This window comes from Acomys minous (genome assembly GCF_964271855.1).
Source record: "Acomys minous genome assembly, chromosome: 4".
Lineage (NCBI taxonomy): Eukaryota > Metazoa > Chordata > Mammalia > Rodentia > Muridae > Acomys > Acomys minous.
Window position 1 is genome coordinate 36,254,483 of NC_140486.1, and position 26,617 is coordinate 36,281,099.

Below are 26,617 nucleotides of genomic sequence, written 5' to 3' on the forward strand. Positions count from 1 at the left end.
TTACACCTGCTTCCCTCCATCCACCCACCCCAGATGCCTATTATATTTATACTTATCTCAAACACAAATAATTTTTTCTTGACTGTTTCACTGTATGAAGTAGGGGTCATGGGAGTGGATGTGTGGGCTCTGTAGCTCTGACATCAATAGTGTGAGCTATCTTGAGTGAACAGAAACCTCATCTGAGTGTTTACGGTGAACTTGTCTACTAGTTCTGGTTTCACTGAAGAATATCAGTGTTGTTTTACATTCTCATTGAGTTGGAGCTTGGTGTGGGTTTTATATTTGTCTTGATTCTCTGATATATTTGAAATTGTGTGTTCCGGTCTCCTGTTTGTTGTTCATTCAGCAGCAAGCTCTTCGTGTTTTATTTATTGTTATTGCCATATACTCATTATAGATTATTTTACAATGTCCGTATAATTATGCTAGCCAAATCTAGCAAATGTAAGAAATACAAGTTATGGATTTTCCCTCATGGAGATAGACTCAACCATCTCCTATCACATAGTCAATAAGTCATTCAGGGGTGAGTGAAATGGCTCAACAGACAAAATGATTACACAAACCTGGCAGCTGAGTATGACTCCTAGAACATATATAAAGATGAAAGGAGAGAATCAACTCCACAAAGTCGTCCTATAATGTACACAGACGCATGAGGAACATGTGCCTCCCCTCTTTGTGTATGTATATGTGTGTTTATGTCTGTCTGTCTTTTCCTGTGTATGTTTCTCTTTTACACACACACACACACATATACATTTTTAAAATACCAAATATGCAGTGGTGAAAGGACATCTGTGTTTGTCTGACCCTCTTCATTGTTCATCAGTTTACTATCATTGTAATACCCTGACCAGAAGCTGGGCAACAACTGTGGCTTTATGGTCATTTGTCCATCTGAAACTCTCAGATAAACTATAAACTCTGCACTTCTTTCTACTGGACACCTCCATCGTGGACAGCACATAGACTTTAAAATAGTTAAGATCTCTTCTTATAATTATATATTAGCTGACTTTTAAGACTAAGATATGTGTGTGACTGAACATTTAAATGACACAATTTATTTTAGGTGAAAATTCTCTTCAGATAACTGAATATGAGCTTTAGAGAAGACTGATTTTTTTTCTTCTTCAGAGACTTATTTTATTTTCAAACAATCCTTGTCCACTTGTAGTAACTTTTAAATAGACATTCAAGATTGAAATAGGTGTCTCCAGGCATTCCTACAAATTAATATTGTTGTGTTGCATTCCGTTTTTTCTTACAATTACTGTTTTGCCTGTCCATAAATTAACTTCTAGCAATCTAATAATAAGAACATTTACTACTTTAATTTAAATTTCTTGACATAAGAGATTCTTCCAAAGTAAAGTAAATGTAATTATTCCGCTCAAGAATGGCAGATGAAAATGGTAGTGTGAATAGATTTCATATATAGTCCTTTCTCCAATTAATGATGATACTAAGATCTAATATTTTTTGGTTGAAACATCTTTTCCCCTTCAGTTTGTGTGTTTAGAACTAATCTCCCAAAATCATTTCATGATATTATATCCTTTCTCCTGCCTAATCCTTTCCTCTCTTCGTTCTTCCCTTTTTCTTTTTTCTCATTCCTTTTTTCTTTCTTTCTTTCTCTTTCTTTTTTTCAAATTACATGTCTCCTTTGTTTTTCAATTAAGTACTTATTTTGGTTAAGCTTACGCTTAAGGAGTACAAAGGGACAAGCAAGACCTTTTTCTATGAACTCGGCTATAGAATTGCCTTCTAACACTATCAGATGGGTTCCCCAGCACCACCTGTTGAAAGAAATGTCAGAGAACGATGTCATCAGCACATAGTTCAGTCCGGTCTGCAGCTTGGTGTGGCTATTCCTCTCACATATAGTGTAGAGGTAGAAGGTTCAGGAGCATGCAGTGGCTGCGTGTACACCGGCGACAGGACTGCATCTCCCTCTTTGTTCATCATGATGATGTTCCCTCTGAGTCCACAGTGACTGTAGGCATTGCATCCATGTGCTTCCTTCTACTTCATGAGACAGCAGCTGAAGGCTTAAGTGAGAGAACAATCTTCACATTTTCATCAGTGTTCTTTAAAATCTGTCTTGGTGAAGGTCGCAACATGTGAAAATAATATGCATCAAAAGAGTAAAGTGCTGGATCTTCCATCCATTCCTGCTAAACAGATCCAGAATCTGTGTTTCTTTACCTTCCTTCCCTCTGTGATTAACTTTTATCTCTGTTTTTATCACAAGAATATGCATCTTATGCTTAACAGATAGGTATAATTCTATACATAGATAAGGTAAAAATAGATAATGTCTTCAAAAACCCCAGAAACCTACAGAATATGGTACTTAACGGTGCTCTTAATATTTTAGAAATTCACTGACAATGAGGCAGGTTAACTCCTGGCAACACCCAGCCTACCTCAAAGAAGATGATGAGCATCAAAGAACGTCCTCATGGAGATGGCTTCCAGTATGGTAAACAAGCCACTGGGCAAAATGTCCTTGTTTCTACCACAGACAGAATTCTGCCTAAAAAAGGGCAAGCTTGGGTGCAGCAGAGTCGATGACCAAACCCTACTAAGACAGGGTAAACAACTCCTCAGATAGTTCCTGCCTCACAAATACCTCTGTCAGATATATTGGGCAGACATATGAAGATGATGCACCAACATTATAGAGTTGTGAGTCTGCCTCTGTCATTTTCTCACTTTGGAAGCTATTAACCTGCACTACCTATCTACTCAGATATTTAGTTTTATTCCTTCTCAAGTCTCTGATAGGGTTGAAGACAAGATAGTTTAGTCTTAGAATTAAGCTTAGTTGTTTAGGTGTTAAGATGTTCTTAGGTCTAGATAGATGTTTTAAGTTGATAAAGATAAGATACGATATATATTTCTTTACACTCAGAATTTTAGACTCACCAAGATAGGAAAGATGTTTTCTTCAAGGTTATCAAATAGAAATAGCCAAAGCACTATGAATATAACATTTATATAATTCCTGATTATTTCATGGGTCTTCTTGCTATATGTAGTTTATTGTATTTATATGTAATAATAAAATAATATAAATACAAACTACTATAATAAATTTAATTAGTTTATTTATCAAGCCAAAAGCCCTTGTTTTTGAAAACCAGAAAATGTTTTAAAAGATAAAAATCATAACCAAAAGGCAGTTTCACTTATTGTTACATACAAATATATATAAGTGTTGTTTTGAAATGAGTACTGTAGATGAATGAGCTTCTTTAGGAAAATGATCACAATTAGAAAATCCACATCAATGATTATATTTATTACTTATGTTTTTCATTCCCAATCACTTATTTAGGGAGAAAAAGGTAATGTGATTTTTTTCAACAAAATACATATAGGAATAGAAGGGAGGCACTAAAATAATTAATAGTTATTATGAATCAAGTATTTGGACTATACCAAACAAGCAGTACATATGGCTGCTACTTTAACATTCATAAACTATGATGGTGCATTTCACTGTATGCTTGAGCATTATATTACTGACAACTTCTAGAAACCTGCCCACATTTCTAAGAAATAAGTTGTAAATAAGTGAACAACTTAAACTGAATAGAAAAAGGAAAATTTCCTAAAGAGGGAGCCATAACTCACTGTTTATTGGAAACAATTTTAGCAGCTTGCAGAGAGAATATTACTTTCATTTAGATATGCAACCACTTTTGCGTCATGGTAGGCATTTTCTAAATTAGATTTATAAATATTACATGACATTTCTCTTATAAGTGTGCTTCTAGTTTTCAATATGTTAATCTTTTTAGGCAATTCAATTTAAAAACTGTTAAGTTTACATGAGCTCACTACAAAGATTCTCAGAGTGGAGCCTGCAGAATAATGTGTCAATGGGAGGGCCTTAGGGAGACACATTTCCAGAATGTGAAAAAAGGAGTTGGCAAATGAGTTTATTCATTGTGTTTGAAACTTAGTCTTCATAATTCTCAAGGCTTAGCTATTGAAAGTGTCCCATGTGGTCACACTGTGGGCCTGAGAGATAGCTCAGCAATCGAAAGCTCTATAAACAAGGTTCTCCTGTGCAGTCCCACAAACTCATGTAAACAGGCCTCTGGATGCAGGAGTCACATACGACCTTAACCCTAGTACTAATACAGAGAGATGGGAGGCAGAGAGGAGAAAAATCACACAGAAGCCCGCAGGCTGGCCAGCCTGAAGTACACAGCCTGTCAGAAGTGGACGACACCCTGCCCTCGACAAGGTAGGAGGACAGATGAGATTCCAAATGTTGTTCTCTGACCTCCATCTTTGACATGACATACACATGCCTACAGTCTCACAGGCTAGCACAAACTCACTAAAGTGGAAAAACAACTTTGTTTCTCTATATAATTTAGTTCCTAGTCCCAGAAGACTTGCTGTAGAAGAGGCTTAATCTTTGGCAAGGTAAGCTATATCCATGGGTGATTAAAAGCTAATGAGGGGCATACCTGGGTGCTACTGTCTTGAACCTTATGTCAGATCTGGGTGAACACTGTACGGTTCGCTACATGAAGTACAGTTTGTACAATGGATTCAAATTAGAAATTTGCCAGAGGTGTAGTGAAACTAGCACTGTTATAGACTCCTAAAACATATATTCTCTAAAGATGCCCAATGCCTCATCTCTGTATCCCAAGTGTGTAAAATATGCAGAATTAATTTCCCAGACTCCATTACCAGAAGCACACAATTATACTCCAGCAATGCCTAGGATTTGCAGATGATTTGGAAAGATTTATAAAAAACGAAAAGTATCGTTCTCTAGTGGCCATCGAAGGCTGAAATAATGGCAGTGGCAAGCATCAGGCCTCATGTTTCTCTGAAATGTTTGCCATGGGTTTATGTATAGTGAAGAGATCATCAACTTCTGATTTCAGTAGCTCCAGGGTTCTTCTTAACTCTCTCTCTCTCTCTCTCTCTCTCTCTCTCTCTCTCTCTCTCTCTCTCTCTCTCTTTCTCTTGTGTGTGTGTGTGTGTGTGTGTGTGTGTGTGTGTGTGTGTGTGTGTGTGTGTCCTTGCTTGTGCTTCATAAGACAGTCCTTACTCTGGTGTTCTTATACATTTATCTTTCCTGGAAAAAGAATATTTGCAAAAATAAAGAAGTGTTTGTTAGATTCACTAATATGGGCTATAGCCTTTTATTATAGTAAGCAAGTTCATAAAACCATAGTTCTACGTTGAAGGTAGCTTATAATCAAGTAATATAGTAAGTAAAATACTTTTGTAAATATTTCTAGCAGTAAAGGACATAGAATGTATAGTGGTCTTGCTCTCTGGAATTTAGAGTTATTGGTTATTTGTTTTAGAAGCTCATGACGAATTCTTCGCTGATTATTTTGTGGCAGGATACACCTCGAATTCAGTTGAGACATTTTCTAATTAAAGTTAAGCAAAATGACACACTAATCAATGAAAATAGAGAATGAAAATATACAAATAGTATTTTCAGTCTGTACATAAGGGAATCTCAGTGAATTTTTTTTCCTTTAGAAAAAGTACAAAGAAGCCAGATACGGTGGCATACACCTATAATCTCAGCACTCAGGGAGGCAGAGGCAAGTGGATCTCTGTGAGTTTGAGGTCTACAAAGCAAGTCCAGGACAGACACCCCTACACAGAGAAACTGTGTCTTGAAAAAAAAGAAAGAAGAAACAAAGAGAAAAACAAAGAAAGAAGAAAAAGCACAATCATGAGAAAGTATAGCATGGCATCTTTTATGCCATGATAGTTGGTTTAATATGACCTGGATATCCAAAGGTCATTGTGATAAGGTTTGTGCAAAATAACATCCTGTAAGGAGAGCTAACAACACACACACACACACACACACACACACGCACGCACGCACACACACACACACACGAACACACACACTCTTTGTGTTTACCTCTGATGGCCTAAAGATCAGTACAAAAGACCAGTGTCTATGCACCTGTGCATGTGTGTGTGTATGCATGTGTGCATGTGTGCACATGCATGTATTGCATGTGAGTATGTGCATGTTAATGTGTATGCTTCAGGAGACTTGAGCCAGAGCCTCACATATGATAGTATGACATGAAGGTAGAAGTGTATGTAAGCTCTAGTCTACATAAAATAACCAAGAATCCCATTGCCAAGCCTTCATCGGTGTGGAAGATTTTTACCACAGTTCTCTCATTCACTTAAAGACCAAGCCTATGAAACATCAGTAGAACTGTGAAGGAGTTGAGCGCCATGGTATGACATCTCCAGGGTGACAATGAATGTTTCTTCTCATGTACTTGAAATATTTATAAAATGGGCCACAACAAAATTATAAACTGTCAGATATACTTCCTAATTAGGAATGAACAAACTACATTTCCTAACTCAAAACAACAGAAATTTTAAAATCACTTCAATATGCCAATCTTATTAGCATAAAAAGTATATTATTTTTTTTGCATGGCATGATCTTGGTTTTCTTTAAGTTTTAATACACATGTATATGTATATGTAATATATATATTATCTCCTTTATTGACAGGACTGTAGGCTGATTCTGTATCTTGGCTCTCTTAGATAACATGATATGGAAGTTTGCATGTTGCATGTTGACTTAGATTCCTTCGGCTATATACCTGGATACCAGGGAGGGGTGCAGCTAGATGGAAAGGCAACTCTACTTTAATCTTTTCAGAAACCTCCACACTGATTCCTTCAGTAGATGCATGTATTTGCATTCCCACCAGCAGTGCAGAAGGCCTACTAGTGTCTCACATCCTTACCTGCACTTGTTACTTCTGATAAAAGCCATTCTGGCTGAGGCGACAGAAAAGAGCACTGTTCTCATTCACATTTTCTTTGTGCTAGGAATATGGAATTTTATGTATTTATTTTCTATTTAGTCTTATTGTTTTAAGAAGTATCTGCTTAATTTCTTTGTCCATTTATTGATTGGTTGACTTGACTTATGCTGTTTCTATATATTCTGGATTTTAATCTCGTGTTGAATGACTAGATGGCAAAGATTTTTTTTCCCTCATTCTGAAGGCTGCCTCCCACATGTCTGGTTGTTTTCTTTGCTCTAATTCATGCAGTCCCTTTAGTTAATTCTTACTGTTTTTTTTTGGGGGGGGGCTTTTGAAGTTCTTTTCTGTGCCTTTACCTGCAATTCTTTTTCCTATATTTCCTCCAGCAGTTTCAGAATTTCAGTCTTACTTTAAGAGACAATTTTAATTGATTTTTAGAAATTTGATAAAAATATAATTATATCACCCCACGCTTCCCTTTCCTCGCTCCAACTTCTCCTGAGTCCTCTCCACCCAGCGCCAGCCATTTCCTCCCTCAATCCCTCTCCAATTTATGGCTTCTTTTTCTATGTCTATTTTTGTGATGTATGTATATAAATGCACATCTATATAAACGCAATTGGCTGATTCGCCTAGTGTTGTTTGTATGTACATGATTTCAGGGCTGACTCCTTGGTATATTTATAGTTAAATAGTAGGCTCATCCTTGGGAAGACTAGTTCTCCCTCTCTCAGAAGGCGCTGGATCCTTGTGGAGGAGTGGCTCCCCATTATGCTCTGAGCCCTTTCATGTTAGTTGATTTTTCTGCTGGGCAAGAGATAGAAGTCTATTTTCACTCTTCTATATATAGATTTTGAAATTTTCTATTACCATTTGTGAAAGCCTGTCTTTTCTCTATTATACACAGTTACCACTTTTTGCCAAAAGTTGGTTGACTGTATGAATCTCAGCTTATTTCTGAGTGTACTCTCCCTTGGTCCACAAGACTTCAGTTGGGGGACATCTAAGTTGTTTCCAGATTGTGGCTTTTATGAACAAAGCTGAGCATATGTCCTTGTTGTATGGTGGAGCATCTTTCAGGTATATGCCCAGGAGTGGTATAGCTGGATCTTGAGGTAGCATTATTCCCAATTTTCTAAGAAAGTGCCAGATTGATTTCCAAAGTGACTGTACAAATTTATGCTCCCACCAGCAATGTGACTCTGAGGTAGGCCATAGCACGTAACCAGTGCCCAGACATGCTGCAGATGCTGCTCCTCAATATATATGTCACATCATATACTTGACTTTTAAAATAACATCACAAATATTAAAATAAACATTATCTGTGATACTGACTGTAATAATGAGACACTAAACAATTAGTACCTGATCAAACACAGAAGAGCTTGGATAACTCCACAAACCCCTAACCAGATCTAGCCAATGGACAGGATGTTCTTCACAGTTGAGTGGAGAGTGGGGTCTGACTTTCACAGGAACTCTGGTGCCCCATATTTGACAACATCCCCTGGATGAGGAGGCCTGGTGGTACTCAGAGGAAGGATAGCAGGACACCAAGAAAAGATCTGATACCCTATGAGCATATACAGAGGAAGGAGGTCCCCCTCAGTCACAGTCATAGGGGAGAGGAGTAGGGGGAAAGCGGGAGGGAGGGAGGAATGGGAGGATACAAGGGATGGGATAACAATTAAGATGTAATATGAATAAATTAATAAAATATATTTTATTTTTTTTTAATTTTTATTTTTTTATTAATTTATTCTTGTTACATCTCAATGGTTATCCCCTCCCTTGTATCCTCCCGTTCTTCCCTCCCTCCCATTTTCCCCTTACTCCCCTCCCCTATGACTGTTCCTGAGGGGGATTACCTCCCCCTATATATGTTCATAGGGTATCAAGTCTCCTCTTGGTAACCTGCTGTCCTTCCTCTGAGTGCCATCAGGTCTCCCCCTCCAGGGGACATGGTCAAAGGTGAGGCACCAGAGTATGTGAGAAAGTAATATCCCACTCTCCACTCTACTGTGGAGAGTGTTCCATCCATTGGCTAGATCTGGGTAGGGGTTTAAGGTTTACCGCCTGTATTGTCCTTGGCTGGTGCCTTAGTTTGAGCGGGACCCCTATGCCCAAATCTGCCTATCATAATGTTCTACTTGTAGGCTTCTAGGACCCTCTGGGTCCTTCTACTTTGCCTTTCTCCCATGATTCTCTCATCTAGAATCCCACTAGAATGTCCTCTCCTCTGTCTCAGTTTCCTGGTAAGTGAAGGCTTTCGTGGGACATGCCCCTTGGGCTAATATGCAGATATAAGTGAGTATATACCATTTGAGTCTTTCTGCTTCTGGGTTAACTCACTCATTATGATCATTTCTAGCTCAATCCATTTATCCACAAATTTCGGGAAGTCCTTGTTTTTAATAGCTGAATAGTATTCCATAGTGTATATGTACCACAGTTTCTTTATCCATTCTTCTATTGAGGGACACTTCGGCTGTTTCCATGTTCTGGCTATTATGAATAAGGCTGCTATGAACATGGTTGAGCAAATTTTCTTGTTGTGTGCTGGAGCATCTTCTGGATATATTCCAAGGAGTGGAATAGCTGGGTCTTGAGGAAGCCCTATTCCCATTTTTCTGAGATAGCACCAGATAGATTTCCAAAGTGGTTGTACTAGTTTGCATTCCCACCAGCAATGAAGGAGTGTTCCTCTCTCCCCACATCCTCGCCAGCATGTGGTGTCGCTTGAAAAGATATCATTCATCATGACCAAGTAGGCCTCATGCCAGGCATGCAGGGATGGTTTAATATACGGAAATCCATCAACGTAATCCACCACATAAACAAACTGAAAATAAAAAACCACATGATCATCTCTTTGGATGCAGAAAAAGCATTTGATAAAATCCAACACCCATTCATGTTTAAAGTTTTAGAGAGATCGGGAATACAAGGCACTTTCCTCAACATAATAAAGGCTATATATAGGAAGCCAATAGCCAAAATCAAAGTAAATGGTGAGATACTCAAGGAAATTCCTCTAAAATCAGGAACAAGGCAAGGCTGCCCACTCTCTCCATATCTTTTCAATATAGTACTCGAAGTTCTAGCCAGAGCAATAAGACAACATAAGGAGATCAAGGGTATTCAAATGGGAAAGGAGGAAGTCAAATTATCCCTATTTGCAGATGATATGATAGTCTACATAAGTGACCCTCAAAATTCCACCAGAGAACTCCTACAGCTGATAAACACCTTCAGCAAATTGGCTGGATACAAAATTAACTCAAAAAAGTCTGTAGCCTTCCTATACACAAATGACAAGCTTGCAGAGGAAGAAATTAGGAAAACTACACCCTTCACATTAGCTACAAGCAATATAAAGTACTTAGGAATAAAATATATTTTAAAAATAAATAAATAAAATGCTCATTAAAAAAAGAGTTCTTCATAATATTCTGTTCAAAGCTGCCATGTATCAGCGATTTGAATCATGTCTTTTAATATTTTCAATGACTACTGAAGTACTGTCATAGAAATGTTTTTCACTATTCTTTAAATAAAATAGTGAAGCTTCAGCTTTCTTTGAAAAGGGAAACATTTATTATTATTGTTGTTTGATCAAACATTCCTTCTGTACTCAACACATCTGGAGAATGACCTTCAAGTTCTGAGCTTCTTGCTTCTATCTCCTGAGTCCTGGCATCACAGACACCGGGTACCACTTTCAGGTTTTACTGTGCTTGGGATCAAGCCCAAAGCTGCTTGCTTGTTAAGCTACTCTATTACTGTCTTATACTTTTTAATCAGACTGCTTTTTCAGGCTAGAAATTATACAGAAGTAAAGCATTTGCTGACATGACATTCCTAAATAGAATAGGAAACTTGAAACAAAATTGTTTTAAGTGTCATACTGGCCAGGCACAGTGCCATATGCTTCTAGTCCCAGCTATTCAAGAAGCTGACGTTGGTAGATTTGGTGGCCTAAGAAATAACCAGCCTGGGAAGCAAAAACAGACCTTTTCTCAGTGATGGGGGGGAGCAATAGGAGGGGGAACGAAAGGTATACTGGAATAAGTAGAAGCAGAGAAGATAAGAACAGCGTAGAGACCAAAGCTAGCAAGGAAACCATTGTCATGTGCATTGAGAAACCAATAGTTTACTCTCACTATAATATTTTTAATGCAAGTCAGTGTCACTCTAAAATTGTATACCAAGCAATCTTTGTTATCACTCCACCCCTTCTCCAATCTCTGCATGTGGCCAAACAAGCAGTACAATGAATAACGAGGCAAAAGGTCCTTGGCCATTTTGGTGATTACTTTTTTTAATTTTTTTTTTATTAATTTATTCTTGTTACATCTCAATGGTTATCCCATCCCTTGTATCCTCCCATTCCTCCCTCCCTCCCATTTTCTCCTTATTCCCCTCCCCTATGCCTGCCTGTGACTGAGGGGGATTTCCTTCCCCTGTATATGCTCATAGGGTATCAAGTCTCTTCTTAGTAACCTGCTATCCTTCCTCTGAGTGCCACCAGGTCTCCCCCTCCAGGGGACATGGTCAAAGGTGAGGCACCAGAGTATGTGAGAAAGTAATATCCCACTCTCCACTCTACTGTGGAGAATGTTCTGTCCATTGGCTAGATCTGGGTAGGGTTTAAAGTTTACCGTCTGTATTGTGATTACTCTTGGCCACTATGAAAACCAACAACAATCCAGAAATGATGTGTCACATCTCTGAGTCACAGAGAGCCTTTCATGACTCTCTGAAAGTGAGTGTGATTAGAGAGGTCTAGTCTTATTTAGAATACACACAGTCCTCGCTCCAAAATCAGTACAATTGTGGCTAAAATAAGCCTAGTAGATATTTCCCAAGTGTGTGTAGATGTCATTCTCCTTACCTTATCCTCTGTTTCTCCAGAGAACAGCTTCCTTTAGATTAGTTCTTTTGTGTTTGGGTCTAATTAAGAGAGTAGGAATACATGGGAGTGTTTCATAGGAGGCCTGTGTAGCTCATTTCTGTCATGGATATTTTTGCCCGGTGAGAATATTCTCATAAGTATCTCAAGACTTTCTGTCAAGAAATGAACTTGTTTTCCCCCAGGGTACAGACAATGTAGTCTCCAGGGAAAAATGTGAATAAGGCAAGACTCTGAAACTCTAGGTTTCATTTATTTTCATCCTACTTCTTTTTCTTCCTGTCTATTTTTGGCTTATATGATGCACATGTCACAGAAACATATTAGTGCCAACTGGGTGGCACATAAAATATATAAGACAGTGATATGCAATATTTTTTAAATAGTGGATAGGAGCATTATTACCCAACTGAATCCGACAACAAATACCTCAGGAGGGCCCTTTAGATGTTGGTATTCCTGAATATAAGCTTCACTTTTTGTAGCTTATGAAAAAAATATGTTCTCTTTGCTTAAACCATGTTACTAAAGATGTAGTGGAGACCACCTACTTGCTTCAGTTGTAGTAATGAACTGTTTTTAATGTAATGGCGGATTAGCCCATTTGGAAAAGTACTTGAATGACTCATTCAACTTAGGATATTGTAAGTGAAAATACAAGCATCTAAATAAAGCTTTTAGAGTGGAATTCTAAACTAGTAATGTGGGGTACCATTTTTTTTTCATGCTGTGTTTGACTGTTTCATTTCAGTAATGCGTAGTAGGACTTGACAGATTTTTCAATGAGTATCCTATAGCTCTATTCAGATGAGAACCGGGCATAGCGCAGAAAATATCAAAATGCATTTACACACCCAGTACAATCTACCATCAATCTGCTTCATAGAATGATAAAATTCACCTCACACCATCATGAGAGTTCTTGTAAAATTAAATCAAGACAGACATGAACTAGTAATTGAATATCACCTTGGTCTTGCTTAAACTGTGATAAATTTTGCATGGATGCATGCATGCATTTGCATCAATAGGATTTCTTTCAGAGAGCTAGAGCTGTAAGATCTGTCCTGGAGTCTCTGGCTTTCATGTTTCTAGTTGGTCAGATGTTCTTTCTTCTCCAGGTCAGGCAGCTACAGCAGACCCTGAGGCAGAGACACTGAGGAGGCACGGCCCTTTTACTCCTATAGTTCTGTATAATCACTAATGTTTTATGTTAGTCAAGCTGTTCGAGTTTTCCACATTGTGGGGGTTTTCGATTTTGAAATTTTAATTTTTAATAACAAAAGTATTCTAAGTTGTACAAATGCATTGTCTTCTCCCTCCACATTTCCGTCCCTCCCCTACTCCGTCTTCCCATCACCTCTTTATCTCCATCCCCTCTTCTTGGAATAATGAGATGGTCAGATATTTCATTTTTCATTAAATACAACACAACTATGGGTTATTTTCTATCGGTTTTATTTTCCTGTTCATTATTTCAGTTATATTCTTTCCTGGTTTCATCATTTTTCTTTGTCGATGTTTCTCTTTTATGTATCTTTATTTTAGTATTTTTATGTAGTCTTAAAAGAGTTAAATTACATATATTTCTGTGTCATGTTTTACTTTTTCTCCAATTGCAAGCACAAGCCCCTGTCTTTTCAATGACTTCAAAGTATTTTTGATTTTTTTTCTATTGATTTTCCCCTCCTCTGGTCTCCAGGTTTTCTGTGAACTCAATTTATCTTTTAATTTTTTGAAAGACTTATCATATTTTATGTGTATGAGCCTTTTGTTTGTCTGTCTGTGTGTGCACCACATGCATGCCAGGTACCCATGGAGGTCAGAGAAGGGCAGTGAACGCACAGAAACTGGAGTTACCAATGGTTGTGAGTCACCATGTAACCTCATTTTGTAATTTCTAATGAGCTAGGACCCTTGGTCAGGTTTTTTCCATTAATTAATTAATTTACTTTACATCCCAGTAGGAAGTCCCCCCTCCCTTCTCTCCTCTCAGCCCCTCCTTCTCACCTCCCTCCCCTTCCTCTGTGCCCTCTCCCTTTCTTCTTAGAGAATGGGAGACTTTCCATGAGTATCCACCAGCTTCGCCTATCAGGGAGGACAAAGCCCATCTCCTATTGAGATGGCCCAGTGAGGGGGAAATGGATTCAAAGGCAGGCGACAGAGTAAGGGGTCCATTTTTATTATTTATACCTAATTGTATTGGACTCTGGTCAGGAGATATGACATGCAATGTTCCACTGTTAATTTTATACTTTCTATGTTGCTTTAAACGATGAATATTTTTTAAAGATTTATTTTATTTATATGAGTACACTGTCTTCATGCACACAAGAGGGCACCAGATCATATTACAGATGTCTGTGAGCCACCATGTGGTTGCTGGAAATTGAACTCAGGACCTCTGGAAGAGCGGTGAGTACTCTTAACCACTGAGGTCATATTATTTTTTTGTAAATGTGTATTCCTTATTTTGAAGACATAACATTTTATTCCTATGAGCATATATACATATGTGATTGTATTAAAACCAATGGAACTCAACTATGTAGACTAGGCTAGCCCCTAACTCACAGAAATCCCCCTGACTACCAAGGGCTGAGATTAAAAGCATGTGCTACCAAACCCAGCCTTCTTATACATTTAGTGTATTATTATTATTATTATTATTATTATTATTATTATTATTATTATTATTATTATTTACTTTGCAGCCTGATTGCAGCCTACCTCCTCCTCTCCTTCCAGTCCTACCACATACCACCTCCCCAACCCTCATCACCTTATCCTCAGTGAAGCAGAGGCCCCCAATGCCTATATGGTCACCTGTATGTTCTTACACAAAGAGGATTCAATATGGGTCTTGGCATCTTGTGAATAGCTGAAGACAAGACACAATGAAAGGAGTGCGGGATCAACAGGTCCTTGAAAGGAATGGCCTTCTGCTTGCCTAAGGTTCCCCAGTGATCTCCAAGCTCCTGCCTAATCACTAAACTGAAGAGCTTTCATGAATCCTCTTCTCTTGAAAGACCAAAAAGTAAATAAATAAATAGCAATAACCACAAAAAAACAGTAACCACAAACAAACAAGGCTAACTAACTCAGAACATCTTCTTTTGAATAAGGACCAATGACAAAACAGAAGACAGTTACAAAACCCCTTCCTGTTACCCAGCAAATCATATTAAAAATTGAAAGGTATGAAGTATTCAATTTTCCAAGAAAATAGGTATTTCATTTTCTACCCTATTTGTACCATGAGAAGGTTACCATGTCCCACTGGCCTCTGAAGCAAAAAGTCCAATGGTTGATTTTGTAAATATGCATGAATGTTTTGTTAAGCTCATCGAATAGCACAAGACCCTTTATAACAAACCCTTTACAAGCTATATCTTTATTAAATTTGACAACTTTATTTGAAAGTAAAAATCAATGTATCCTTATGAATGAAGAAGGTCATCCAAAGTTTAAATCAACCTAGTAAGCCAAAGTTAGACTTCACAGAATTATTTTTTATTAGCACCATAATTTATAATAAATAGGAGGAGAGACATGATTACATAAAAATTAATCTCTCTCATCTCAATTGTAAGACTTTTAATTAAGATGCATCACCTTATGTGTCAAAGAAAAATGTCCTTTCACATTGTGAACTATATATGTGTTATTATATTCTCTTTATTTTCCCTTTTAATCAAACTCTAATATCATCAAAATGATAATATTCTTTGTAATATTTATGGTAATATCATTAAAATATGATCCAACTAACTTCATTCTTTGAGTTAAAAGAAAGGCTGGCCATATCAGTGAGAAAATAGTTCAGTGGTGAAACTCTGAAACAGTAACAGTATTTTTTTTTGCCACAATAAGACTTCTTTTTCAGAATAATATCAAATTATTTAAAATTTAATGCACCCAAATCATTAATCTACATCTTAAAAAAATTCAACTGCCTTTACTATTTCCTTGAAAATGGCTTCTTTTTTTTTCTCAAAATTTGCCCTCCAGTCTTCAGATCTCCATGAGATAGACTGGCCAGGGACATTTTATCCCGTTCCCCACATCACTCTCAAGCCACTCTAATGACACAAGTTTTATCAGCTTCTCTATAAAAAAAGTACTTACTTTGCTTCAAGTTGTGCTGATGTTTCAACTTCTACAAACAAATAAAGACTTACTTTAGGAGCATCTAAGAATTTATGAAAATTTTTATCTGCTGGTAGAAAATACTATATCATACATAGTGGAAATATGATGAGACAAAGAAGTAGGCCTTCTTTAATTTTTTTTTCTCTGTGAACCAACCAATGTTTTTCAGTATATCTCTGTCTGTTGAGTCTGTCTGTTGTCAGGTTGTGGGAAGTTAAATTGTCTTCATTTGGTCTTTTTGCCCAAATTTATTTTATTCATCATCTATATGCAGCAACATGCAAAGCACTCATTTGCCATGCCTCCATTTCGATCCGTCATTTCTTCAGTACTTTACAGCAACCATCACTAATCAACCAGCAACCTTTTCCTTTACATTGTATAACTCCGCCTCCCTTGCAGTGCCCTGTGACCATGTGATAAAAGCATGTCCCAGACTACAGGATGTAAGCTAGGACAAATTATTAACTAACCTTATAGTTGGATGCTCCATGTTTTTCATTAAACTTTGTGTGTGTGTGTGTGTGTGTGTGTGTGTGTGTGTGTGTGTGTGTGGTTTCCAAAATCACCGTGTACCAAAAGTTACTTTTAACTAATCCGTACAATGTATAAATCCATTAAAAGTGGACTCCACAATAGAATTAAGATATGGGAGAATGGTATGTATCATAGTCAGACTAAATAGACCACCAGGGTTTCGCTGGTAATACATTCACTCCTCCCCTCAATGCTTAATATCCTCATCTTTAACATTTACCAGCTCCTAACTCTATATTTTGTCCCCTGATAAAAAGAGTGATGAAATGAATTAGCCAGAAAAACAAATTTTTAACTAATTAAGAATATTGGCTATGCTTTTGGAGATTCTTCCGCCACCCCATCAATACTTTCAGTCCCCCTCTGTTCTTCTCTCTATTTCTCTGTCTCTCTCCCTCCCAAGTTCTTTCCTTCTCTCTCCCTGCTCTGCTCTCTCCCTTCATCAGCCCTGTCCTCCCTCCCTCCTCTCATGCTACCTCTTAATGAAGTTCCTTTACAGGTTTAAAGATAGCGTTCTCTAAATTATACTGTAAGCTCTTCTATCCGATGCTCTCTCCTACCTTAAAGCCCAATCATAACCTTGAGGCCCATTTGTTCTAGAAAACTCTCTTCTATTTTGATTATTTGAGGGGGAAGGCTATTCAATAGGCAAGTGATTCTCTGTGCTTTGTTCATTTTCAACATTTTCTCTTGTTTTCCTCTTAGGAAAAATATAAAACAGCAATGTCACTAAACTTCGGCACACTTATTGTGAGATGTTTATAGTTTTTATGTACATTGATTTCTGTACTGAACATTTACTTTTGCTATAAAGTAGATTAAAATTTTAGTATAATTTTCTTCTAGTCAATTTGCTTGCATTTTTCATGAGATAGAGAAAACTAACATAAAATTTGTGGCACAGGTTAGAATGGCTCAGGCTTTTAAAGCATGGTTCTCCAATACTAAACAGAACCAGTAATATGTTAATATTCCATAAAGCCATTAGTCTGGTTAAAATAGTTAACTGCCATAAATTTTCTTCTTTTCTAACAAATAGTGTATTTACATGGTTCAAAATTCAGAAGCTATAATGGAGAAAATTATTCCTCTGTCTGTCTTTCTAGTGTTAATCCACTCATGACCGTTTCCCATTCACAGGCATGTTCTCATGTTATCTAATAGTTCTAGCTATGTTCATAAATTGTTTCAATCATATATATGTGTTTGTATGTGCACTTATTTTTTTCTCCATAACTTACATAAATTCAGTGTATTATGAACCAAGACCATCGACTCTTTCTATGTATATTCATAATTAGTTCAATCATATATATATGTTTGTGTGTGCACATATTTCTTTCTCCTTCACTTACATCTAATTCTTGTTTTTCTTGCTATTTGAGTTAACTAGTCCATGTAACTAGTCCACCAACCAGTCCAGCTGGTCAGTTATTGGGGGGCCGAGGGGGGTCGCAACCTGTAGTTAAAGATATGGGCAAGAGAGACGCAGAGCTCAAGCGAACAGTTGCTTGTCAAGAGCTGTTTATTGAAGGTAATGGCAGGCTTTTTAAAACCTGCTTTAGGGAGGGCAGGGGTACGCAAGGAGAGTAGTGGAAAAGTACAAAATCTTCTGGGGTTGAGCCCCGGGAACATTTGCAAGGGGAGGGGTCTTCCAGGTGAGACAAAGCAGGATGTCTCTGTGGTTATCTCAGGATCGGGTTGCTCTCTTCTCAGGACTAAGCCGGATGCCTTGCATGCCTAATGAGTGGCCCAGCAGGATGTTTGCTGCAAATGCTGAATGGGTGGGGGTCGGCCTCAGGCCGTTTGGTCCCTGGCATCTCATCCCTTTTTGTTTATTTTGGCCTGAGGGAGACCTTACAGCCCAGCGAATGACTTTTAGGAGGTCACCAGTCATTGTTACAGGATGGCTGTATATTTGAGAATCACTATTGTCCAAGTGTTTCAGGACAACAGTTATTCTGGACCGGCCAAATTCCCAAGGAAAGGGGGCCTCACGATGGCCTGAGCCTGCTAGAGGATCGATGCTCAATCTTACCACGCCTATGGTCTGTCCTCCCACCAAGGACCGACCGATGTCTGATAACCGAGACTTATTCGATCGCTCCGTCTCTGACTTACCAGGCACTATCGCGGGTCAGGTCAAGGTGGGCTCAGGCCAAAAGATATAGGGGAGGGCTTGCACAGGTTTACCAAAGGCACCGAGAGCACAACCAGGCTCGCCATCCAGCATTCTGCATCCTCGGGAACTGCAAAGGCCGCCCATAGGAACTGCAAAGGCCGCCCATAGTTAACCAACTGAGGCGTAGGTGAAATCTCCTGGATGGAAATAGAAGTCTCATTTGGGTCCTCAGTCTCCAGGCGGTAGTAGTGAACCTGGATATTCTTGGTGGCAGCTTCAACCTGACTTTTAACAAACCCTGTAAGACGGTTTAAAGTCCATGGGCCAAAGGATAATAGAAGGAGAACACCAACGAGGGGCCCGAGCAGGGTGGGGAGAAGAGTAGTAAGCCAGGGGGAGGCAAGGTTAGGGTTAGGGAAATTCCCCCTTCCAGAAAATTTAAAAATGAGTCGGGGTCATGAATAGTAAAACGGGGAAGAAGAATAACAAGGACACACCAGTCTTTGGAGGAAAGGAAGGTAGGGGCATAGACGATCGAGGTTAAACCAGAGGAACAAGCAAAATGGGTGTTATTTGGCGCGGGAATGTAGGGGAGGGAGAGGTCGGGAATGACAGTCTGGGCACAAACGCCGCTGAGGGGAAGAGGAGGGAGCATATGGGGACCCAGGAGGCAAGTACCTATGCCGGAAACGGACTGGAGGGTAATGCGATTGTCGGGAGCTAAGCCGGTGAGGGTGGGGTAACATTAGTAAAGAGCAAGGTGGAAAGAAGAGCAATACCCTCGTAAAAGGGCGGGGAGGGGGAGAAACACATCCAACATTCAGGAAACGACAAGAAGGAGTCATTTTTAAAGGCCCATATGGAGGCATTGCCAACTGGAGAATGACATCAGCCGGACTGGGGGGGCCCACGGGGAGGGTAGGTCGGAAGGGAGGGGGTGAAATGGACCGAAGGAGGACGTCCGAGGGGGTGGGCGGGGAGGGAGGCATGGGGGTGGCAGGTTTAGGCGGGGGGGCCAGGAGCAGGAACGGAACAGGATGATGGAAAATATGATTAGGCCCAACCACTGCGGTGCCCTTATTGGGTACCTCTTTCAGGAGATGTAACCTGAACGTAAGTCCAAAATCGTACTCTGATTTATAAACACGGAGGCCCCATTCAAATCCACGACCCGTCCAATTGGCACGTTTACCGGGCTCAGTGAAGCGAATGGTCAGGGGGTTGCACCAGCCATTGGTGACTGAACGAGCTGCATTGCAAAGGTCTTTAATGGCCTCACCATAGGGCTGAGGATGAACCCAGGAATCGACAGTGATGTAGCCCCAAGAAGAGGATGGCTTCCAGTACGTGTCGCCAGTGGTCTCACACCCCCAAGAGGCACAGTAAAAATCTTGGGCCCCACCACAGCGGTGGTTATCAGGACGGGGCCGATGAGAGGGTCCCGGGTAAACATAGAGTCCTCCGGCCCAAGCAATCCCATCCTGGTGTAAGGTTTTGTGGAGCATGATGCGCTCCAGGTCATTACGGCAGCCTGGACTGGGACCACCAACCGAGCGAGAGAAAGGGGGCGTCTCCTCGGGAGCCTAGATTGTTTAGTAGGCCAAAAAACGTCTTCCACGGCCCAAGAAGAGGGGCCTCCCAGGGCCAGGGCACAGAGGTCAACCTGTAAATTGGGCCACTGGGGGTTAATGCCCTGAGAGGAGGAGGAATTAACAATATCTCCCGCTTGGTTAATAATGACCCAGGTAAAGTTATAGATTGTATAAGGCTGAGGTTGGCGCAGGAATGCGGCGAGAATCACTTTAGGAAGGCAGAGGCAAAGGAGCGATGCGGTGAGTAGCAACATGATGAATTGGCGGTATCTTTTTTATCCTAAAAAAGAGCACAATTACATCTTTTCCTCAGGGGAGTTCCCTGGGAGAGGGGGGTTAAAAGGTTTGATTAGGCGCTCAGGTAACCAGCGCGCATTTTGTTCTTTCTGATCATAAATGCAGGCATGACCTTTGCCCCAAATAAGGACTGGGTCGGGTCCATGCCATTGGTGGGTCAGTGGATCCTTCCACAGAGCCTTGGCATAGGTGGAGGAGGTGGAAGAGTGCCAAAGGCGATCAGCCGCCGAATGACCAAGATCATCCTTTTGTAGAAAATTTAGGACGAACAATGCATGATTGAGAAGCAGGCGAGGCCCTGCTGTAGAGGGATATAGGATTCCTTTGGAAAACTGTAATTTATTAAGCATTGTTGAGTATCTACTGTTTGAGTATCATTTAGTCAATCACCTCAAAAAATTAATGCAAATTGCAGCAGATTTATCACATTTAAAAGCTATGTATAAAGAACCATAGAACAGATTTAGCATTTATAGTATTCTTTCAGTGGAGTTGTACTGACTGAAATCCAACCAACTTTCTCATTGCTATCAGTTTTTGAGAAATCAGTCTTGTTAATTATGGCCAATGTAAGAAGTAGATGATGGCATATCAGCATAGTTTTCATTTGACTATTTTTTTAATGACTGTAGACATACTTTTGCACAGAAGTCAACTCTGTATAGAATTCTGTCAGCTGTTTGTGCTTTTCTGAATTTCTTCTTGAGGTTCTTTCCTTTGCTGTTTTCTAAACTTTAGTTTGAAATGTCATTTATCGATTGCTGCTGCTTTTATCTGACTTGACTGAAAATTGTGTTCTACATACTGATTATTTTTATTGAATTAAAATTGTATCACTCTGGGTTTTGACTTCAAGAATTTTAAAGAAAAATGTTGATATATACATCAAAATCCTAAACATATATTAGGATCCCTGTCCATCTGAAGTCAGATACAGCCATGCGAGTAACTTATCAAAAATGAGCTATAATGATGGTATTTCAAGGAAGACTGCCGTAAAGTAGCTGACTCACTGTGGAGTTTACTGTCATTTCCCTTGTACTTCTTCCTTCCATCTGGAATGCAAAGATATAGAATTTTCCGGTAATCCTGCTAGAGCATGAGATATTCAGTAAAATGGGAAACACAAAATAAAAATGGATGGACAGGAGGGTATAATAAACCTGGATCCTTGAGGATTCCATTAGGTACCATGTCATCCTAAATACCTGCCCTGTGGCTTTCTCACCTAGCTCTCAAGTTACTAAAGTCTTGCCCTCTATTGTTCTCAAATTTTCCAGAGATCTGGTCATTCCTATACTCTGACAAAGTTAGGTTAATTTTTAAAAATTGTCCATTGAAACTACAGGGGACTTGTCTCTTGGAGCTAAGTCTGTCAGTTCTCTTCGGAGATGGCTTCAGAATATTCTTGCTTGTGGCTTCCCTAGATGGGGCCTACTATCTGCCCCCACTTGCCACACTTGGAGGCTTCAGTCGAGGACAGCTAATTATTGCTAGGAGATGACCCCTGACCTCCCTGCCTTGCTTCTCCTACTTAGCTTCCCAGGCCAGCGTTTCTTCTGTGAACAGCAGCTAGCAGAGGAAGTGATGGAGCCTCAGCCTCTGTGGATGGAGCAGATGGGGTGAGAAGTGCTGATGGACTTCCCCTGGTAGGAGAAACCTCAACCTTTGCTAGGGAACTGAGAGAGGGCTTGGTCCCTTTCTCAACCACTTCCAACAGAGCCGAGCAGGAGCTTCTGTAGAGCCCAGACACAGAGTGAGTGCTATATCTCCCACTTCTTCCATAGACTCCACATGCGGGCCTGCTCTGCCGGTTTCTCTGCTTGACTAGAGAAGCATTCGGAGGTCCCACCAGCCCTCAGCAATTGCTATTCCTCCAGCCCCTGAGTGTTATTACTAATTATCTCTACATAATTTTTATTGGCTTTAATAATGTATATTCACCAAGGTTGTGTTCATAACCAAGATTAATTTATATTTATTCCTTTATGTGTACCAGTGTTCCTATGAGCGTTGCCTTCTACTACTCTGTTGGTTTCAAACTTCATTTTTTTTTTCATTTAGTTCATTTGATGTCTTTTGTACAGAAGTCTAACAGTTTGTTTTTTTGTAATGAGAGGTGAGGGTTTTGTGTGAGGCCCTAGTGTCCTGATTCATGTGTCCCTAAATGTATTCTACCACTTTGGGGATTTGTATCTGTTTCTTTTCCATGATGTTCATGTATTGTGTTTATATACATGACAGGATGGAATACTTACTTATTATTTGTGTTGAAGAGAAGTTTCCCGCAACAAAACAAAACAAAACAAAACAAACTATTTACATTTGGCCTATGTATGAGAAGGGTTAAGGTCATGTAATAGTCTAAAGGCATTTTCCTTATAAACCACCTTTGTATGAATTCATTAAGATTTTGCTACCTAACCAGGGAAGTAAAAGCTATGGAGCTTGAAAGAAGGCCATTTTTTTTTCTTTTTCTTTACTTGTCCACTCTGACTTAATTTTCCCTATAAATACGGCTTTTCTCATTGGCCTTTCAGCTCATTTGCTGCTTGGAACAAAATCGTTTCTAGAAGATCTGGTGTTAGTGTGGCCTCTCAGCATCTTTCTAATTGTAAATCCCAACTCCTCCTCTCTTCTGTACACCCTTCCCCAACCAAGCTTTGCTATATTAGTAGCGTTATGTCTATTTTCTTCTTTCTGAGCTTTAGCATTCTACAAATTTTATCACAAGCTTACTTTTAGTTTCTCATATCCCTTATATAAAAAAATATGTCATAAATAAATATAATTTTACTAAATATTATTTATTTTTTTACTTTATTTGAACTATTATATAAAAACATTAAAGATATATATATAAATGAAGTACCATGTCATATGTAATATACATACACAAGCATGGTGTGTTTCAATAGATAAAAGTATTTACCTCCTTGTTGACCACTTTTGGTTAAAACTTTCAAAATCCTGTCTTTTTGAAATGGACAGTATAGTGCTGTTATTGGGTCCCTATGTTATGCCACAGTGAATCAGAAACGTTTTTTTCTACTATTTAGAGTAGATTAGCACATATTGATTCTCAATTGTTTCCTTTTCCTCCTCTTCTACTCCCTCTCCCACACCTCTGGAACCAGCTTCTACTCTTAATTTCTATGGAATCAAATTCTAAAAACTCCACACATAAATGAGATCCAATAGCCTTTGTATTTATCTTCTATGACTTGGCATACAATCTCCAATTTTATCTATGTGTTTGTAAATAAAGGATTTCATTCTTTTTATGTGTAATTAATATCATTTTGTATCTTTGTATCACAGTATCTTTATCCACTATCAGTTGATAGGCATTGTTGTTTTCACTTCCTGTCTAGTATAAATAGTGATGCAATCAAAATGGCAAAGCATACGTAATGTTAACACATGAATCTTTATTTTTTTTGACAATGTTTCTCTTCATAGCTCAGCTTGGAACTTATCATGTAGTCAAAGTTGGTCCCAAACACAGAATGCTCATGCCTGACACACTGATCTAATTTCTTTTGAATACATTTTGAAACCATATGGCCATCTCAGCTGATAAAGAAAAGGCACTCAATAGAACTTAGTTTGCCTTCATGATAGAAACACTGAACAAATTAAGTTATAATAAATGCATCGTCAACATAGTAAAGGCCATTGATAAAATTCCAACAACATTATTCTGCATTAGGAAAGTGATATGATAGTTCTATTTTCAATTTGTTGAGGAATCTCCATACAATTTGCCATCAAATTTTGCTCTTTGTCAACAATGTATGGCGTACCTTTATACATTCTCTCGGATAATTGTTATCTTTTATCTTTTTTATAACATCCATTCTTTAGAGGATAGAGTATTTCATATGGACTGCTTCACAATTTCCTGATGACTGATGAGGAGGAGGTATTTTCATAACTGTTTGCCTATATGTTTTCTTTGAGAATGTTACCTTCATTGTCCAATTCTGGCTTACTTTCTATTAATATTTAGAGTTCAGAAATATTCTGGTCATTAACATCTGTCAGATGTATACCTTGAAAGTATTTTCTCTCATCTATCAGTTTTCTGTGTGTGTTGTATTCAATGCAGTCCTTCTTATGGTACCCAAAGCATTTTAATTTGATGTAACTCCATGTTAGTTTTTCTTTTATTTCTAATGCTTCTAAGTCAAAGAACTTACCCTTACCTCTCAAAATATCTTACAATATTTCCTCATCTTTTCTTATACTGGGTTCATTGTTTGGGGTCTGTGATCTATTTTGAGCATATCTTTTTTTTTTCCTGTTTTGTTTTTTGCTTTTGTTTGTTTGTTTGTTTTTCAAGACAGGATTTCTCTCTGTAATAGGTCTGGCTGTCTTGGAACTCTTTTTGTAGACCAGGCTGGCCTTGAATTTCTAGAGATCTGCCTGTCTCTGCCTCCTGAGTGCTGGAATTAAAGGCGTGTACCCCCATATCTTAGTAAATGATGTGTGATAGAGATCTGGCTTGGTTCTTTTGCTTATGAACATCCAATTTCCCTAACACCACTATTGATATGGCGTCTATAGCCGGGCTTGTGGCTACTTTATTGGGTTTTTCCCCACCTCCCTACACCACTTCTATCACTACCAAGCCCCCAAGACTATGTAGAAGACAAAAAACATTAGCAGGGAAAGGGGACTCGGTCTTCTTAGAGTTCCTGATGATTTGGGGCATAGAGTTCTTTGCTGTAAGTCTAATCTTCATTGCCAGGGTATCGCCAGTCCAGCAAACAACAAATAGCCATGCAGCAATCAGCAAAAGAAATAAGCAATGAGCATCAGCAGGGACCACAGCAGTAGGGCCCAGCAACAGCATGTTCCAGCAACAGGGAGAGCAGCCACCCTCCTCTAGGGACTCTGGAATTATACACTCTCTGAAGAGTCCCCAGAATTCCAAATGTAAACTGCCTTCAGCAGGTAAAACCCCACCTCTGCTAGAGCACAAGATAATTCATAGTCAGCTGCTGTGGACAATCTGAAGCAGCCCATACCCCACACCTGGGATTAGAACACAAACATAGTCACATAACTGGTTTTTTGTTTTGTTTTGTTTTGTTTTGTTTTGTTTTTTTTAAGAAACCAAAATTCCTTGTACAACCACTTTGGAAATCAATCTGGTGCTTTCTCAGAAAGTTGGGAACAATTCTACCTCAGGACCCAGCCATACCACTCCTAGGAATATATCCAAGATATGTTCCACCATACAACAAGGACATTTGCTATGTTCATAGCAGCTTTGTTCATAATAGGATTGCTTTCTAATTTTATTTTTGCTGACATTGCTACTGTCCTTTGAGAATGCTACTGGTTTTTGTATGATGTTTTTTATCATGCAATTTTAATGAGTTCATTTGTTAGTTCTAATAGTTTTTTAATCTAATATTAGAGTTTTCAATATACATGATCTTATCATCTGCAGTAGCAATTTGAATTTTGTTTCTCCACTTTTAGTGCCCTTTGCCTTTCCTAGCTACTTTTGGAGACTTCCATCACTATGTACAATAATAAAAGGAAGATGAGTAACTTCTCATACTCCACAATGCAGAAAGTTTTCAATTTCTCCTCATGTAGATTAACATTATCTGTTGGAACTTTTGAAGTGCCCTTTATTATGTTGATGCTGCATTTCTTATATGACCAAGTTGTTCACAATTTTTTTTAATCATGAAAGAAACATTTAACTTTATCAAATCCCTTTTCTATATAAATTGAGATAGCCATACTACTTTTTAGCTTCATTCTGTTGATAAAATGTAGCATGTTTATTGATTGCCACATATTGAATTGTAAATGAATCTCTCTCACTTGGTGAATAAATATTATGTTCCATTGGAAATAGTTCACAAACATATTTGTGCCTATGGCATATATACATGCTCACATGAGTGTGTACACAGAAGACAGCACATGGAGGTTAAATGTCATCAGCAGGTATCTTCTTTAATAATATTTCAAGATTTTTTTCCAGAAAGACTGACTCATTGAATAGAGAGTTCACTGAATTGTGACATTCTGGTTAGCCAGTGAGATTTAAAGATCTGCCTGTCACACATAAGGATATGTGTGACACCATGCCCAACATTTTTACATAAGTACTGGGGATCCAAATTCAAGCCTTCATGTCTGTTCACCAAGAACA